The sequence below is a fragment of the Cygnus olor genome, chromosome 4, assembly GCF_009769625.2.
Source record: "Cygnus olor isolate bCygOlo1 chromosome 4, bCygOlo1.pri.v2, whole genome shotgun sequence".
Taxonomy (NCBI): domain Eukaryota; kingdom Metazoa; phylum Chordata; class Aves; order Anseriformes; family Anatidae; genus Cygnus; species Cygnus olor.
In genome coordinates this window covers 28,966,882-28,986,797 of record NC_049172.1, presented here as the reverse complement: position 1 = coordinate 28,986,797, position 19,916 = coordinate 28,966,882, and the positions used below count along the sequence as shown (strand labels likewise).

Genomic DNA, 19,916 nt, shown 5'->3' with positions numbered 1-19,916 from the left:
TAATGTATATACTATACAGTACCATGTGATAATGTATATATAATAGTGTATAAAACATGTAATTAATGAAAGCTGACTTAAATGAGAGTTTATATGATGAGTAAAAATATATACCTAAATATGAGAATGCCCTACTTAAAAATATGTGTATACTTAAAATTAAGAAATTTTCCCCTTTTGAAGAACTTGTTTCCAAAATTCCTCACCTATTATGCTGTTGTTCTGTGTTACTAAAAGGTGACTAGCTAGGATATTCAACATTCAAAACAGAGACAAAAATACAGCCATTGTATCCAAATAAACTGATTTAATCAACTTAATATCTACAAAGTGTAATAAATGAAATTTTAAATACTGACTAGATCAATGCGTTCCTACTACCTTTAAGAGAAAGGACACATTAGAAATTAACCTGCCTTTATTTAAAAGGTCATTTTTAACGTATCAAGGAATAGTACTGTATACCCTCAGGATACATCAGTCTTTGTCTTTCACATACTATAAATATGAAGGGGGACAAAAAAGAAAGACTATAATCTATAGTCTATAATATGCCTATTTTCTTTAGATAAGGAAAAGAGGGTAAGTTCTATCATCATATTCAGTGTTATTAATAGGTTTCTAATATAGATAGAGTAATAAACATAAACCATGCTTCATTGCCTGTGGCTTTGAGCACTTCATTGTACATACTGATGGATACGCATCCCTGTCAGGAAGAACATGCAGCTACCTTCTTAAGCTATTTTCACCTACCATTATGGTTTCATGGCAGAGATGCATCTGCAAACAATGTAATTTTTATATAAATGATATATATACATATATTATAGACTACTGTAGTATTATATATATTTATATACTACACATATATATCAATAATAGGGATCCCACTTCGAACAAGTAGCAGCAGTTTTAGCTAAAAGCATGTCTTCTCCCATTAGGCAGAGTCCCTTCACTACCCCCACAGACTAGTACCCCCACAGACTAGTGCCCCCACATCTTCACCCACAGCCTTCTTTCTCAAAAACTTCACAACAAACAAGGCATCTGAGGAGGCCACACTGCCACACCAAACCCAGGGTTCTTAGAAAGCAGTCACAGCACCAGACTCCCTCTGTGAACACAGCCATAATCTGTACCTAGCAGTCTGTCCTCCAGGATGCTTTGTGGGAAGCAGATCAGTGGCAGAGCAGCAGCTGCCACCCCCTGGGCCTTACTGCCAGCTCTCACCAGAGCACACCTCCATCTGGCACCCACCGCTTCTCCTCCAGAAGCAGCAACCACGCTCTGAACCAGGCTCCGAAGCTGTGAGCTGACCTCAACTACCTGCAGCAGGCCTGGGGCTCGCAGCAGCGAAAGGCAGCGCTGCCACGGCAGCCAACAGCTCGCGCATCTGTGTACCAATCTGTTCTGTCTCTCAGCTGCTACTTCAGGCAGCCATGGTCACTGATCGTGCAGGCACACCCTCTTCGTCCTTCACCCACGGAAAAAGGCTGGCACAGTCCTTGCAGAGCAGCCAGAAGCCTGCTGACAGCTCATGTGCTGGAACACACACAAGAACAACATTTTTGTTGTTAAATCTCATGAAAAGCATTCAACACGCTGGACGAATCCTGCCTTCTGCTGACTCTTGTCGATCTCTTCCTTACTTTTTCCAATTTCAATTGCAAAACTATCATGCTGCACAAGTGGAAGGACCCTCTGCACAAGCGTGCAGACCCTCTCACTCCTGGTCTTGTAGTATCACACTTGGTAGATACATGAAACGTGTCAGGGGGCTCTGAGATGTATCCTCCCAGGGCACTCTGTGGTGAGCAGCCAGCACAAGGGCAAGGCTTTCCGTGCCTTTTGCTGTTGCTGTCTCTCTGCCTTCATGCTGCTTTCACTGCCAGATGCTGGTGGGTGAGGGCAGAAGCTCAGGCATTAAGCATCCGTGGGAGGATGAGAGTGGGAGGCAACTGCCCATGGCTGACACCCTTTCTGGAAGAACTTGGAATGGAACCAAAAAGCTTATAGGCAGCTGTTGCGAACCCAGAAACAAGTAAACTTGTTTACTTGTGTGCCTGGTGCATTTCCGAAAGGCCCAGAACACCTGGAAAGTGGGCGCAGCAAGGATACATCTCTTTGAAGCAGTCCTCAGGAGCAATGGAACAGCAACGTAGACTTGGGTAAGCGGGTTACTAAAACACTGAAACAGGATATTACACCCAGCAGTATACAGCAACATGAACACTGAGAATGAAAGAAGCAGCTTCAATTTATTAGATGAAATCTTTGCTGCTAATTTCATGCTCTGGTTTAATATTATCATTTTACGTTTATTTATTTATTTATTGAAAGGCTGACATCAGATTTCATAGTGTCAGTGACCCGTGTTTAAATGAATTACAATGAAATGAGAAATGGCAAATTTAAACCTTTCTCATCATGTTCTTAACACAACCTCACAGCTACAATCTCACAATTTCTTTATTATAGAAAGCAGAACAAAATGAAGGAACTATGTTTCACATATCTCAGAGGAGCTTTTTCTAATAGAACTGAGTTGCACCTGGTGATCTAATTTTTTTCCTAACTCTTTAGGATCAATCTCAGGAAACTGGTACGTTTACCACCACTGATGTATATAAGTGCTCGTTTGCGGAAGTTATGCTGTCAGCAAGGCAGTCTCTTTCTTCCCTCATTAAGAAAGCTTATTACTCCTGGTTATTCACTGTCCTAAAGGACTAATGTATATCATCATGGCAGGCTCTGAACCAATGGGAATTCAACTGCTTTATGTTATGAAATCAGAAATATAAAATCTGCCAGCTACGAACTCTGATAAATATTTTGGTACTGTCAACATCTTACAAAACTTTGCCATAAGCTCCCTGCCTCTTAAACACAGACAAGCAAGTAACACAAGAGTGTATTAGGTTAAACAGAAATTGTGTTCAGTAAATGCTTCTCTCCTATTTTTTTTTCTCTGATACTTAATTCTTTAAAAGCCATTAGCGTTTAGAAACTCTGCATTCAAATAAACTTTTATAAAGTTTATGTTACTTCAATTTAACAGTAGAACATGAAACAGAAATCTTGCATCTTTCAGCAAAAAATCCTTTCTGGGAATGGCTGAACTTGTGTCAAGACTTGTTTTATCACGACAAGAATATGGGCAGAGGGTGTTTACTCTCACCACAGTCTGAATGCACCCTTGGGTGATGGAGAGGAGTATACACAGCAGCACAAACGCTGATAGGGAATACTAAGTCAGCAAACTGCAGAGAGAAAAGATGCACGTGGATTTTAGTATCACTGCATCAAACCACAGTTCGATCAGTCACCAGCAAGACAGACAATTGTTGCAGCTATTTAAATAAACAATGATTTTTTTGTAGCTGAGGGCAGTCTGTCCTTATCAAGATTGAACCAAAAATACATTTGCCCTCCAGTGCCAAGCCCCAGTGCCCGCATTACTGTAAGTAAGTCAACTACACATGAAATCCTGACCTAATTGAAAATAACTCTAAAACCAGCATTTATTATATTAGGCCCAAAATTTTACATTGTTTATAGGACTTACAGATGATGAAGGTTCACAACGACAGATACAAAACTCTAAAATAACTCCATTAACTGAACCATATGAAATTCCAAGTTGCTCCTGATTGTCTTTAAATGAAGTCTGAATCTATTCATACAGATCAACAGAAGTAGACAAATAGTTAATAGTGTTCTGTACTTTACTAGCTAAAATAGTTGTAGGTATTTTTTCCTTTTTAATTTATCTGCTATGGAGTTTTTTTGCCTCTCTTCTTTCCTGTTTCATAGTGACTCGTCTCTGTTTCTATTCTACTGCCACAAAGGTCAACTTTTTTCATGAGCCTGAATTCAGCATAGTCAGAAAGAAGTACAGAAAATTGCAGTTCTGTCAGTCAAGAGCTTTCTTAGACCCATCAATTGAGGAAGTGTCCAGAACCTGTCAGCTTAGCTGCATTCTTTGGGGATACTACGGGAACAAGTTTGAAGATATGCCTTTGACCTCAATTTGAAATGAATCTCTGATATCTACTAGACTTGCTGTTTCACTTGGACATGAAAGTCCGTGTGAATAAAAGAACCTTCTCTCCTTATGTGCAGTGAATAGACTGAGTAGAATATGAAGCAAACACACACAGTTCTGAGGTTTTAAAGAAAAAAAAGTCACCCTGGACTGTCATACTTGATGAAACTTTTTTTTCCACAGAGCTTCGTCATTTATGTTCCCCTACTTATAGCAAATTTATTGCATCATTGTAGTTTATATTAATATTTCATAGAACCGTAGCCTTCTTCAAATTTCACAGAGATATTCCCAATAAAATAATGCATTTCTCTTACTCTATTCTCTGAATCCCATTCATAAGGATCAGAATCTTCATTTCCTACTGTGTTTTAACTGCCTGACACTATTTTAAAGAGTTTAATGAGTATGATTTTATAGTGCTCTAATACATCTACTAGTCAAAACCCTTCCAAATGGATGCTGGAAATCTGACAGAAGGTAAAACATAAAACCTACAATGTCCTTATGAGCTTGAAGCTAAAATGGATTATAAGTAAGATTTCCAATAGTTCATCAACTAAAAAAAAATAAATTGTCATTTCTAAGAAGAATGGAATGGGTACATTACAAAACAAAAGTTAAGGAGTAGCCAGTATGTGGTGATGAAATGGTCAGTATGTGAAAGGAATCAATTTGGTCTCTCCCCTACCATCACCATCTTATTAACATAATACATTAAGATGAAATTGTTGTGTTCATTGGTTGAACTAAATAAACAAACACACAACAACAAGAAGAAACAGAATACAATTATTTTATAAATGTAAGTATATATTTATCTATTTGCTTTGGAAAGGCAGAAAAAAGGTATATATCTTCAGTTTTATTTATACAGTAGGGATGCAGGAAAACTCACTGTAAAATTGCCTGGAACAAAGTTTTGACCATATATGATGCCAGAAAACACTAAGATTTATTTATTTTTACCACACACACAAAAAAAAAATAATCAAGAAATTCAAGCTCATATGACCTAGGTATAATCATCAGCAGACACTCCACATCACATCCAGTGTGAACCGCGTATAAGCAAGAGGATCTCTTCTCACATAAGTTGATCCCTCTGAAACTACAGCCTCATGTAATCACTCTACCTCCCTGAGACATGTTTGTGCTCCCTTTTTCATCCCACCCTGCCACTGTTCCCAATTTCTGAGTCAACCATATAGACTCTGGGACTGTCTAGGATACCCAACAGTCTCTAAAAGGGATCCAGGAGACACTGCTGAACATTGCAGCACATTCCTACTGATCAGCCGCAAATGCTGATCACATAATTGATGGCAAATGTCAAAGTAGTGCAGCTTACTCAAACTCCACACAGGCCCTTTATTGATGAATCAGTTACTGTCTGCATGAAAGCATCCTCAGTGCTGACTCAAGTAAGCACCCCTACACAGAACTGAAAGAGCTTCTCTTGTGTCTGTCTGTATCCTGAAGGTTTCGGAATGACTACACTGCAATAATTTGAAACTTTTCTTGTTATCCAGAAGGTAGGTTTTCCACAAACCATCACCAATTAACCAAAACAGAGGATTAAAAAAAAAAAAAGTATTTATGAAAGTCATTTTAGTCATCTTGTTGAAGACTACATATGCAGGAAAAATGGTTCCCAACTCATTCAGTAACACCCAGTGCAATCTGAGAACTATTACATTTAGACTCTTCCAGATCTTATGTGACTACTAAGCAGAGAAAAGAGCCTCAATGAAGGCTATTCAGATGAAATAAAGCCCCCTTTTTGTCTTTAATTAATCACTCTCTCATTAATCAGCCTTACATAATCATTCTCACAGACTGAAAATCTCTCATTCTGGCCCAAGGTGAAAAAGGATTACCCTGCTTAGATTGAGGGAAAAAATATATCTTTCTTTTCTCATCTTCATAGACACAGACACAGATTTCTAGGTTGGAAGAGACCTCAAGATCATCGAGTCCAACCTCCAACCTAACACTAAGTACTCCACTAAACCATATCGCTAAGCTCTACATCTAAACGTCTTTTAAAGACCTCCAGGGATGGTGACTCCACCACCTCCCTGGGCAGTCCATTCCAATGCCTAACAACCCTTTCGGTAAAGAAGTACTTCCTAACATCCAACATAAAACTCCCCTGTCGCAACTTTAGCCCATTCCCCCTTGTCCTGTCACCAGGCACGTGGGAGAATAGACCAACCCCCACCTCTCTACAGCCTCCTTTAAGGTAACTGTAGAGAGCGATAAGGTCGCCCCTGAGCCTCCTCTTCTCCAGGCTAAACAATCCCAGCTCCCTCAGCCGCTCCTCGTAAGACTTGTTCTCCAGACCCCACACCAGCTTGGTCGCCCTTCTCTGGACTCGCTCGAGCACGTCCATGTCCTTCCTGTAGCGAGGGGCCCAAAACTGAACACAGTACTCAAGGTGCGGCCTCACCAGAGCCGAGTACAGGGGCACAATCACTTCCCTAGACCTGCTGGCCACACTGCTTCTTATACAGGCCAGGATGCTGTTGGCCTTCTTGGCCACCTGAGCACACTGCTGGCTCATATTCAGCCGACTATCAACCAGTACTCCCAGGTCCTTCTCTGCCAGGCAGCTTTCCAGCCACTCATCTCCCAGCCTGTAGCGCTGCTTGGGGTTGTTGCGCCCCAGGTGCAGGACCCGGCACTTGGCCTTGTTGCAACTTCATACAGTTGACCTCAGCCCATCGGTCCAGCCTATCCAGATCCTCCTGCAGAGCCTTCCTTCCCTCGAGCAGATCGACACACACACCTAACTTGGTGTCATCTGCAAACTTACTGAGGGTGCACTCAATCCCCTCATCCAGATCATCAATAAAGATATTAAAGAGGACTGGCCCCAGTACCGAGCCCTGGGGGACACCACTTGTGACCAGCCTCCAACCAGATTTGACTCCATTCACCACAACTCTTTGGGCCCGGCTATCCAGCCAGTTTCTAACCCAGCGAAGCGTACGCCAGTCCAAGCCCCGCGCAGCCAGTTTCTTGAGGAGAATGTCGTGGGGAACGGTGTCAAAAGCCTTACTGAGGTCAAGGTAGACCACATCCACAGCCTTTCCCTCATCCACCAAGCGCGTCACTTTGTCATAGAAGGAGATCAGGTTCGTCAAGCAGGACCTGCCTTTCATAAACCCATGCTGACTGGGCCTGATCGCCTGCTTGCCCTGCAAGTGCCGCGTGATGACCCTCAAGATAATCTGCTCCATGAGCTTTCCTGGCACTGAGGTCAAACTGACAGGCCTATAGTTCCCCGGGTCTGCCCTCCGGCCCTTCTTATAGATGGGCGTCACATTGGCTAGCCGCCAGTCAACTGGGACCTCCCCCGATAGCCAGGACTGCCGATAAATGATGGAAAGCGGCTCGGCCAGCTCCTCCGCCAGTTCTTTCAGTACCCTCGGGTGCATCCCATCCGGCCCCATCGACTTGCACACATCCAAGCTCCGTAGCAGGTCGCCAACCATTTCCTCATGAATAGCGAAGGCCACATCCTGCTCCCCATCCCCTTCCGCCAGCTCAGGGCACTGGGTATCCAGAGAACAACCGGTATTGCCGCTAAAGACTGAGGCAAAGAAGGCATTAAGCACCTCAGCCTTTTCCTCATCCTTAGGAACTAGGTTTCCCCTCGCATCCAGTAACGGATGGAGATTCTCCTTAGTCCTCCGTTTCACATTGATATATTTGTAAAAGGATTTTTTGTTGTCTTTAACGGCAGTAGCCAGGTTGAGCTCCAGATGAGCTTTGGCCTTTCTAATTTTCTCCCTGCACAGCCTTGCTACATCCTTGTAGTCCTCCTCAGTGGCCCGCCCTTTTTTCCAAAGATTATAAACCCTCTTTTTTCTGCTAAGCACAAGCCGCAACTCTCTGTTGAGCCAGGCCGGTCTTCTTCCACGCCTGCTCGTCTTTGGGCACGTGGGGACGGACCGCTCCTGTGCCGTTAAGATTTCCTTCTTGAGGAGCGCCCAGCCTTCCTGGACTCCTCTGCCCTTCAGAACCTCCTCCCAAGGGACTCTCCCAAGCAGTATCCAGAACAGCTCAAAGTCAGCCCTCCGGAAGTCCAAGACAGCGGTTTTACTGGTCCCCTTCCTGGCCTCGCCAAGAATAGAGAACTCTACCATTTCGTGATCACTCTGCCCAAGACAGCTTCCGACCACCACATCTCCCAGCAGTCCTTCTCTGTTTGTGAACAGAAGGTCTAGCGGGGCACCTCCCCTGGTAGGCTCTCTAACCAGCTGCGTCAGGAAGCTATCTTCCACGCTCTCCAGAAACCTCCTAGACTGCTTCCTCTGGGCTGTGTTGTGCTTCCAGGATATGTCTGGGAAGTTGAAGTCCCCCACGAGAACAAGCACTGACGATTTTGCAACTTCTGCCAGCTGCCTATAAAACTCCTCATCCGTCTCCTCATCCTGGTTCGGCAGTCTATAACAGACCCCGACCAGGATGCTAGCCTTGCCGGCCTTCCCGCGGATCCTAACCCACAGGGATTCAACCTTATCATTCCCAGCCTGGAGTTCCACAACATCAAAAGATTCTCTAATGTAGAGAGCCACCTTAAGCATACAATTGCATAAATGAGGCATTCTGTATAGAATCATAGAAACATTTAGATTGGAAAAGACCATTAAGATCATCAAGTCCCACCATCGACCTAACACTACAAGTTCACTGCTAAACCACATCCCTTAGTGCCATGTCCACACATCTGTTCAACACTGCCATACCTACAGGGATGGCAACTCCCTGGGCAGCCTGTCCCAAAGCCTAACTATTCTTTCCATGAAGAAATTGTTCCTGATATCTAATCTAAACATCCCCTGGTGCAATTTGAGGATGTTTCCTTCCTCACTAGACACCTGAGAAAAAAGACTGACACCTTCCTCAGTGCAGCCTCCTTCCAGGTAGCCGTAGAGAACAAAGAGGCCTACCATCAGCCCCTCCACCTTCTCCAGGCTAAACAGGCCCAATTCCCTCAGCTGCTCCTCAGACATCTTGTTCTCCAGTCCCTTACCAGCTTTGTTGCTCTCCTCTGCCCACACATGAGCAATTCAATATTCTTGTGGTAGTGAGGGGCCCAAAACTGAGCAGAGGGCTCGAGGTGCAGCCTCACTAGTACAGAGGAACAGTACTATATGACGACTGTACTAATATTGCCAAGTACAGAGGGACAATCACTTCCCTCATTCTGCTGGCCACACTATTTCTGATACAAGCCAGGATGCCATTGGCCTTCTTGGCCACCTGGGCACACTATGGACTCATGTTCAGCTGACTACCAACCAGCACCCCCAGCTCCTTTTCTGCCAGGCAGCGTTCCAGCCACTCTTCCCAAAGCCCATACTACCCCATGGGGTTGTCATGCCCCAAGTGCAGGACCTGGCAATGAGCCTCACTGAATGTCATGCAACTGGATGCAGCCCATCAATCCAGGCTATGTAGATCCCTCTGCAGGGCCTTCCTACCCTCAAGCAAATAAACATTCCCAACCAACGTGGTGCCATCTGCAAACTTTCTGAGAGTGTACTCGATCCCCTCATCGATACGATCATAAAGGTATTAAACAAAACTGACCCCAATACTGAGCCCTGGGAAACATGGTGTTGTGGTTTAACCTGGCTGGCAGCTAAACACCACACAGCCGTTCACTCACCCTCCCCCCTCCCTCTCCGGGATGGGGGAGAGAAACGAGAAAACTGAAGCCTGTGGGTTGGGATAGAGACAGTTTATTAGGACATAAAATAAAATAATAAATAATAATAATGTGTACGATACAAGTGATGCACAATGCAATTGCTCACCACCCGTTGACCGATGCCCAGCCTATCCCCGAGCAGCCGGCCCCCCCACCCCGGCTAGCCACCCCTATATATTGTTTAGCATGACATCAGATGGTATGGAATACCCCTTTGGCCAGTTTGGGTCAGCTGTCCTGGGTCTGTCCCCTCCCAGCTCCTGCTGCATGCCCAGCCTGCCCGCTGGCAGGACAGAGCAAGAAGCTGAAAAGCCCTTGGCTTAGTGTCAGCACTGCTCTGCAACAATTAAAACATCAGCATGTTAGCAACATTATTCTCATCCTAAACCCAAAACATAGCACCCTGCCAGCTACTAGGAGGAAAATTAACTCTATCCTAGCTAAAACCAGTACACATGGCTTGTGACCATCTGCCAACCAGATTTCACTCTGTTCACAATGACCCTTCAAGACTTGCCATCCAACCAGTTTTTTACCCAGCACAACATATGCCCACCCACAAGCCATGAGCTTGTGTTTCTCCAGAAGGCGGCTGTGGAATACAGTATCAAATACCTTGCCAAAGTTCAAGAAAACAATATGCACAGCCTTTCCCTCATCCACTAAGCAGGTCATCTCATCATACCAGATCAGACTAGTCAAGCAGGACCTGCCTTTCATACAAACGCATGCTGAATGGGTCTGATCATCTGGTTGTCCTGTACATGCCATGAGATGGCACTCACGATGATCCACTCATGACCTTCCCTGGCACTAAGGACAGACTGATAGGCCTGTAGCTCCCTGGATCTTCCTTCCTGTCCTTCGTGTAGATGGGCATCACATTTGGCAGCCTCCAGTCAGCTGGGACCTCCTCAGTTAGCTAGTACTGCTGGTAAATTATTGAAAGCATCTTGGCAAGCACTTCTCCCAGCTCCTTCTGCACCTTTGGGTGGATCCCAACCAAATCCATAGATTTGTGGGTGTTCAAGTGGTGTGGTAAATTAGGTCACTAACCTTTTCCCCTTGGATTATAAGGGCTTTGTTCTGCTCCCTGCCTCCGTCTTCAGCTCAGCGGAGTGTGCACCCTGAGAAGAATTAGTCTTACTAATAAAGACTGAGGCAAAGAAGGCATTAAGTACCTCAGCCTTCTCCTCATACCTTGTCACTATATTTCCCCTTGCATCCAATAAAGGATAGAGATTCTCCTTTGTCCTCCTTCTCTTGTTTACGTACTTATAAAAACATTTTTATTGTCTTTTACTATAGCATCCAAGTTAAGCTCTTGCCAGCCTTTAGTCTTTCTAATTTCCTCCCTGCATAACCGCACAACATCTTTGTAGCCCTCCTGAGTGGCCTGCCCCTTCTTCCAAAGGTCATAAACTCTTTTTTTTTTTTTTCCCCTGAATTCCAGAAGATCTCTGTTCTGCCAGGTATGTTCAATGGAGAGAAGGGATAATACTTCGTGTCCTCCAGAGCAAGGTAGCACACAGATCACATTGAAGCACAGCTGATGGCAAACCCAGGTCAAACCTTCTATCTTTAACTTCCCCCAAAATAAGAACTGGGACCAACTTACCCTGTGACAACAGAAAGCCCTAGAGGAGAGTGTTAAAGAAGGAAAAAAGGCAGTGAACCCAGGGGACCACACTGAAGAATTTGGTTTGCTGTTCCTGTTGCTGGCATGGGGCAGGAGATGAGGGGATATGGAGTGGTGCTAAGGGAGCGCTGGGGGCATTCCTCATAGCAGGGCATACTGCTCACATTCCCTAATTTCTCCCTTAATAAATGACTTCCAACACTCAGTTCTGGCACTGCAGTCGGCCTGCAATTTCCAGGCTGAATGCTTGGAAACAAAACAGGAGAGCCATCGCTGCTCTCCCTTAATAGCTGGTTGTTTTGGGCAGCCTCCTAAGCTTAGAGCCAGCTCCGAGTGACAAACTAAGCTACCATACAGAAAGGTGCCACAACATACTGCTGCCTAGTCATTGCCCTCAACACTATGACACCCTCTGAGTTGCCCATGGTTCTGAGTGCACAATATGATAGCACTCAATGCACATTAGAAAAAGAGAATACTGTCATTTAAACACTCCAAAATTATCTCATTTCCAAACTTACTTGACTTCTTTGACCATCACACATGAAAGAAAGCTTGGATTTAGGTCTACATTTCACTCTAACTCTAGTTTTGCCTACTCTAAAAGCCTAAGGGAGATGCGAATCTAGAAAGGGGATATCTAAAAATTATTTCAGAAGTACCATTTTGTAGAAAGCTAGGCAAAACCCTTCTCAGCCTTTTTTAATTTTTTTCCCCTTAACTGGGATATCAGAAACATAGCTACATTTATCCTCCCAGGCATAACAGTGTTTGCTCTCCAGCAGTCACTTTCTAGAATAACATTCCCATAAGACTATCATCATCCAGTTGAATTTATGCCATAGGGACAAATTATCCCACCAGAAGCCCTGACAGGAAAACTTAAAACTATGTCCCTTGGAGGAAAAAAATAAATTAGGAATTAAAAAAAAAAAAGTTACATGCAGCTCAGTGTCTGAAGTCAGAGGACTGTTCCATTCTGTTCTATTTTCATCTCGGATAATTATTTCTATAACCTACTATACGTCCACAGTAACCCACTAGTTTAAATCAGTCTTCCAGAATTTTGAAGAAAACTGATTTTTTAACTTTGGTTGCAGTTCAGTGCGAGCTTTAAGCTGATCTTAGGCTATGATTGAATTGAAACCCCCATTCAATTTCCAATTGGAAACCATTTGAGGGGTAGGACAGTGAAGGAAAAGATTCATTTTTTGTCCAGATCAGCTCCCTATTCTGACTCACCACCTACTCATATGAACACCACTATTCAACAGAAGGAAAGGAAAGATCAAGCGGTACTATATATATACACACCACGTGGTATTATACTATTTGCATAGTTTTGTACATGACACCAATTTTCTCAATATCTTCACACAGCAAAGGAAAAACATCTTCATTTCCACTAGACAAAGATTGTTTTTACATCATTCCGCTGATTCCATTTAGTGACTGTCTGCAAAATGATGGATTAATATGGACTAATACTTTTACCTTTCATTTTTCTGATAGATATCAGAGTCCAGTAAGGACTTATCTATTTAGCTACACTGTAAAAATACATAGCTTATTCTCTGATTCACTGCTTTTCTTCCGCTATTATGTCAAAGTGAGCACAATACACTTTAAATCACTATACCCAAAATATAATTGAAATGTTGTTTAAACAAGTATAATATATGGGCATCTGTCTCATACTGTTGTGACTAGAAACTCGACCTTACAACATGAGCAAGAAAAAGGACTTGTCTTCTTTTGGGACAGTCTGAATCATCTTGACAGAAATAATATATTTCCATCCTGCAAATGACTTCTGCAAAGTTTTATTTTCACTATGCAACATTAGCTTATCTTGAAGTTGTAAACATCCCTTCTAAAGCAACATTCTAGGTGCTGTTTTTTGTTATTATGATTATTTTGTTACGTAACAAAAGGATATTGAAGTTGGTCATAACAGCACTCGGTGAGCATCCAGTAATATATTATCCTTCCTTTGTAATACAGATTTTTACCATTAATATTCTTCTGTTGTTAGAGTTGCCCACTGACTCTGATTTTATAATAGTTCCTACAGATTGCCAGAAGTAACGTGTGCAAGGATAAAGAGGAAGCAAACTTCAAAACAATGACACAGTCTTCATTACTGAAGTGTTCTTTTAGTAATTAAGTGTGGAGTTGCACATATGGTGTCTGATTTATCCTCATACTCTCACTGATGTAAACCTGCTATAATAATAATGTAAATGTAACCACACCATTTTTCCATCAGTCTGAGAACACATCTATTTTTATTTCTTTTATTTTTCCACAAGTAATTACACTTCCTTTTTTCCCTTTGAAACTGGGAGAAGGAAAAGTAGCCACAGCGTCAAAAGCTTAGATATTGTGGACTTCCTTTGTGTCTTTAAAGAAAATAGATACCTCGTTATTCTTCTCTTATTTATGGGGGGCTGGAGGTGGAGGCACTGTTGTGAAGTCATTATAGAATCATAGAATATCCTGAGCTGGAAGGGACCCATAAGGATCATCAAGTCCAACTCCTGGCTCCTCACAGGTCTGCCCAAAAATTTAGACCATGTGACTAAGTGCACAGTCCAATCGCTTCTTAAATTCAGACAGGCTTCGTGCAGTGACTACTTCTCTGGGGAGCCTGTTCCAGTGTGCGACCACCCTCTCGGTGAAGAACCTCTTCCTGATGTCTAGGCTAAACCTCCCCTGCCTCAGCTTGACACCATTCCCGCGGGTCCTGTCACCAGTGATAACAGAGAATAGGTCACCTGTCTCTCCACTCCCCCTCGTGAGGAAGTTGTAGACTGTGATGAGGTTCCCCCTCAGCCTCCTCTTCTCCAGGCTGAACAGGCCCAGTGACCTCAGCCGTTCCTCATATGTCTTACCCTCTAGGCCCTTCGCCATCTTCGTCACCCTCCTCTGGACACTCTCCAACAGTTTAATGTCCTTTTTGTACTGTGGTGCCCAGAACTGCACACAGTACTCGAGGTGAGGCCGCACCAGCGCAGAGTAGAGCGGGACAATCCCTTCCCTCGACCGACTAGCAATGCCGTGCTTGATGCACCCCAGGATACGGTTGGCCCTCCTGGCTGCCAGGGCACACTGCTGGCTCATATTCAACTTGCTGTCAACCACAACCCCCAGATCCCTCTCTGCGGGGCTGCCCTCCAGCGTCTCGTCGCCCAGTCTGTACGTATAGCCAGGGTTGCCCCGTCCCAGGTGCAGGACCCGGCACTTGCTTTTGTTAAACTTCACGTGGTTGGTGATCGCCCAGCTCTCCAATCTGTCCAGATCTCTCTGCAAGGCCTTTCCACCCTCATCCGAGCCCACAACTCCTCCAAGTTTGGTATCGTCGGCAAATTTGCTCAAAACACCTTCTAGTCCTACATCCAAATCATTTATAGAAACATTGAAGAGGACTGGCCCTAAAATGGAGCCTTGAGGGACCCCACTAGTGACCATCCGCCAGCCAGATGTGGCCCCATTTACAACCCTTCGAGCCCTGCCCATCAGCCAATTGCTCACCCACCGTATGATGTTTTTGTTTAGCTGTATGCTGGACATTTTGTCCAGTAGGATCCTATGGGAAACCATGTCAAAAGCTTTGCTGAAGTCCAAAAAGATCACATCAGCTGGTTTCCCTTGATCGACTAGATGGGTGATCTTATCATAAAAAGAAAATAAATTTGTTAGGCAGAACCTACCCCTCATGAACCCATGTTGGCTGGGACCAATGGCTGCACTGTCCCCCAGGTGCGCTTCAATAACTTCAAGGATCATCCTCTCCATAATTTTACCAGGCACTGACATGAGACTGACAGGCCTGTAATTGCTAGGGTCTTCTTGCTTACCCTTCTTGAAAATTGGCACAACATTTGCCAGCTTCCAGTCCAATGGGACCTCTCCAGATTCCCAAGATTGTTGAAAAATAATTGAGAGAGGTCCCGTGATGACGTCAGCCAGCTCTTTAAGCACCCTGGGATGAATTCCATCCGGATCCATGGACTTGTATGGATCCAGGTGGAGCAGCAAATCCCACACACGTTCAGGGTCGGTTGGGAGTCTGTCATTCCCACCGTCATGGTCCTCCAGCTCAGGGCACCCTGGGTCCCGAAGACCATCATCAGTGTTGAAGACAGAGGCGAAGAAGGCATTAAACGTCTCTGCTTTGCCTATGTCATTGTCTGTGAGGAGACCCTCCCCATCTAGTAGCAGACCTATGTTTTCTTTGGTTCTCCTTTTTCTGTTCACATATCTAAAAAAACCTTTTTTATTGTCTCCCACAGACGTGGCCAGCTTCAACTCTAGTTGGGCTTTGGCCACACGAGTTTTCTCCCTACAAACACGAACAACATCCCTGTATTCCTTCCTCATCGCCTGACCCTCCTTCCTTAGTTATGTTCTTCTGTTTTAAGGATTATTTTATGATTTTTTTTCTTTTTTTTTTTTTCCTCTCTCAGTAGATACTATGATATCTAGCAGATATCTAATCAGATATTTCAAAGGCTTGTGTCTTCTACCTAGCTACTTCACACTAAAATTGAATTCCTGCTGAAGAGAAAAATGGCAGTCTTTTATCATGGATTGAGACGAAAAAAAAAATCCATCCATAAAATAATGGTTTCCAAGGATTATTTCTTTGAGATTCTTAATGTTCTATTAATTCTTATGTACAATTCTTTGATTTTTGTCTTCCCTATCCACTACGCTCTTTAAGCCTAGTTCTGCCAAATTCCGACCCTTCATTTGTGAGCAGCTATGTGGCTTCCTCCGGGTATACTTTCATAATAGCAGAAGCCAAAAGGGGTAGCAGGATTCTTACTGTCCAGCTTCTGGAATGCACAGCCTTTTCTTTTCTGGTCTTCTTTTCTTGACCATCTTGAGAAATTAGGCAAACTCAAAAACGTACTGAATAACAAATTTGTGGGTAACACTTCTCAAAAGGTACTTCGTTTGAAAAAAAGATAGCATTTTTTCACAGTGATAATACCAGCATTTTTTTTTCTGGATTTCTAAAGTAGAATAAATTCTACACAACATTTAATATGGGCAAGCCCTTCTCTGGACTATATCTCATCCACTAATGCTTATTAACAAATCTCAGATTGAATATATTTGCCTAGATGCATCATTTTCAAATTTTGAAACTTCAGATCTAAAGCCTCATTTTTATCACTCATCTTTGTAAATTAAATTAACCTTCACTTCATATTGCATATTGATTCAGCTTTTGCATTCTGTGCTGACTGCACTTCTGTACTCCTTTGTATCTCAGTTTAACTTAGTCAAAGGAGTTTTTTTAGCTTGTGAAGTTTTACAGTTGACATTTTGTATTCCATGAAAGACTGCAAGATGAACATATTTGAAACTTCAAAATAACTAAAAATACAATCCTTAACGCAATAAATAAATAAATATTTCATCAATTCAGAAAAAGGGCATTTCTTCAATAAATGACTAGCAATAGGGGGGAGAAAAAAATGATGTAAAAGATAACAGAAAAACAGAAGGGCATACTTACTGCTGGACATAAATGCCAGAAATAAAAGAAAATTATGTGTTACATCCATCCCACACAAATACTTCCGATGCAGTTAGCACAGGGTTGTGATAGAACTGATCCTGCAGACACTAGTCAAAAGCACTGAAAATTGCATAATGATAAGCCAATAGACTCACAAACCTAGTTTACATGCACAACAAAATAAGCTAAGGAGCTACTTGTCCCTAAGTACTCACTGACAGGAGTGATAGCCATAACTGCTCACAGGAAACGGTGTTCCGTCTTGCCATCCCTAAATACCCACGGTTAGTAAATCAACAGACCTCCTCAATAGTCACTGCAAGATCCAGTTCCAGTGAGAAATGGGTAACCAATGCTAAAGAACCAAAAATATTACCAAGTCTTTTCCTTTCTTAAAAACACCAAACTGGATGTTAAAGGGATATTAATGGATGTAAAATGATGTGCCACAGCATCCTCTGCTGCAGGATGAGTCAAGAAAATTGATGCTGAAAATCAAAATGATAATCTGCAGCTTTAGAATCTCAGATGCATGGGAAGTTTAAAGTGAGGCTTCATTCTGAATCTTATTTAAAAATCTATCAATGATTTTTGCATTACTTTATATATACAACGTTGTAGCTCTTTTTGAAATAACCCAATCTAATATTTAAATAACTGATTTTTTAGAATTCAGAATTTCTATGCATGGATGCAATCTACTGTTCACACTCTTCATTAGAAAAAGAACAAATATACAAGACTCCGTGCCTGTTTTAACCACTAAGACTTTAATGATCGAAATTTTAAGGTTTCTTTCAACATTTATGCACATGGTAACTTCAGGAACAAGTACACATTATATCAAAACTACAAGACTAATCCACTGCATTTGAACCTTTTGTCTCTTACAGAGAGAACAGACAAAGAATGATAAAACTGAAATTGTTCGGTATTTTACTTCTCACAGTTCGTGAAGGACTCAGGTACAGCACATGAATTAATAAAAACATTCTAAAGCATTACAGACATAAAATTATAACCCAAACTTTAATGTACATCTTTTTGTTAATATGAGAGCTGTTATACCTCAGAAATCATGATAACATGGGGAGGGGAGGGATGTTACTTTCCCTATTCATTTCTAAGATTCTGAAAATATGAACCAAATCTTCAGTTTAGCTTTATTAACTTTTTATGTTAAAATGTACACGGTGTATGCAAAAACAAGCCTGGAAACTCTTTAGGCTTATTTATGCATGGAAGAAATTACTGAGAGCCTACAGCAGTAGATTAATATGACTACCACACTGAAAAGATATAAAGAACACAAATATATTAAAACATTAGATTTTTTTTTCATAGGGGGCATCAATTTTAAGATATGATACTGGAAGCACTCTTCTAAAGCTTCAAATGAAAACCCCAAAGTACAGCAACACCACCCCCACTGAACGGAACAAAACATACAAATGTAGATTGTTCCAAATATTTTTGTGACAATTCTCTAAGCACAAAAGAACTGGTCTATTATTAGACAGTAGAATAAAATGTAATTATAGCTAAGCAACACAGTTTGAATTTGCTTGAAAAACTGTTTCCAGTTTGAAGAATACTTTGCATAATACAGAAGTTAAATCTCAGGAGTGATATTGTTGTTTTTTGTGTTTTTTTTTTCTTTTACTGTCCCAACAAAAGAACTAAATCAGCCCATGCATCAATGTACAGAAGACTTTTTCCTGTTTATCAAAAACAGCCTGGAACAAAAATAAGACAAATATCATTTTCTTTTTTTAAATACTACTATAATACTAGTTATAGCTAGGTTTCTGAATTACCTAAGAGTTGAAAGGTACTATAAAGGGAAGACAAAGGTATAACACATATGTTGGAGGACCAGAACATTTCAAATTAATCTTTTATCTTTCTGATATAGTAGCTGAGGTTTATTCACCTCATGGCATAGGAAATAAGTACAAAATATGATCAGTTTTCAAAACACCATGATCTGCCACTGTGTGTCTTATGGTTTATTCTGAATCAGAATAATGTCTGTTAAAGGACTTGACAAAACAGGAGAACAATGTGACAAACTGTACTTCAATTTGAAAATCATCACTCAAGAATGAAAACATCGATTTTTTCATTGAAGGTTGGGTTATGGCTAACCTTTGCCATTGCAAGGAGAGAGAGAACCCATGCAACTTAATTCCATTTTCAAGGACATGCCAGAAGTACTGTCTGGAAGAGCCTCTCTTCCTTCTCTGTGGACCTTCCACTGTTAATACAGATGATGAATGGTAGTCATCCCACCACCGCCAAAGATGCTTTGCCTGCCCACTGGCAGGGGGGTTGGAACCAAACGCTCTTTAAAGTCCCTTCCAACCCAAACCATGCTATGATTCTATGGTACCATCTTGAACAAGAATGAAGAAGAAATTAAGGACTCACTGTTAAAATAAGCTATTTCATTTTAATATCAGTTTCTGCACTCCTCACAATCCCATGTAGGGCTAACTAAGCACATGTTTGGAAACAGTATTGTCTTTCCAATCACTTTCAGAGCCTTCACCTCTCAGAACTGAGGAATACCTGAACAACACTGAGAAAACCTGCCTTTACCAGAGATACTTGATCTCAGATTCTACAAGTTCAATAATCTTTCATTAAAAAAATAAAAATAAAAAAGCGAATAGTCACCTAGATGTTGTACACACCTAATATCATATGAGGGTTTCTGCTTTCTGTTGACTTAAGACTCAAACCAGGCCTGACTTAAGACTCAAACCAGGCCCTTAGAAGGGAAAATTTAGTCTCTGATAGAAAAGGTGATACAACGTGCATAAACTGAAGCACAGAAGGGTAAGACCAGATATAAGGTGTAATTTTCTTTACAGTTATTTTGCCTACTTTTTTACAGTTTATTGATATTTTTCCTAAAGATATCTATAAATATGATGGCATTTTCATGCATCCAATGCTTCCATTGCTC

At 42.0% G+C, this 19,916-nt stretch overlaps 1 protein-coding gene across 7 annotated transcripts in view; it reads right to left on the bottom strand.

The window, feature by feature from the left end:
• Positions 1-19,916, bottom strand: part of FSTL5 (follistatin like 5) — a 415,275-nt gene that overhangs the window by 273,037 nt on the left and 122,322 nt on the right. The window contains exon 1 of one of the 7 annotated variants that reach the window (XM_040555980.1): positions 3,182-3,249. The exons of the other annotated variants lie outside the window; for them this stretch is intronic. The gene's annotated coding sequence lies outside the window, so the exon portion shown is untranslated. Of the gene's footprint in view, positions 1-3,181; positions 3,250-19,916 lie in introns of those variants that run through there. 7 annotated transcript variants of the gene reach the window in all.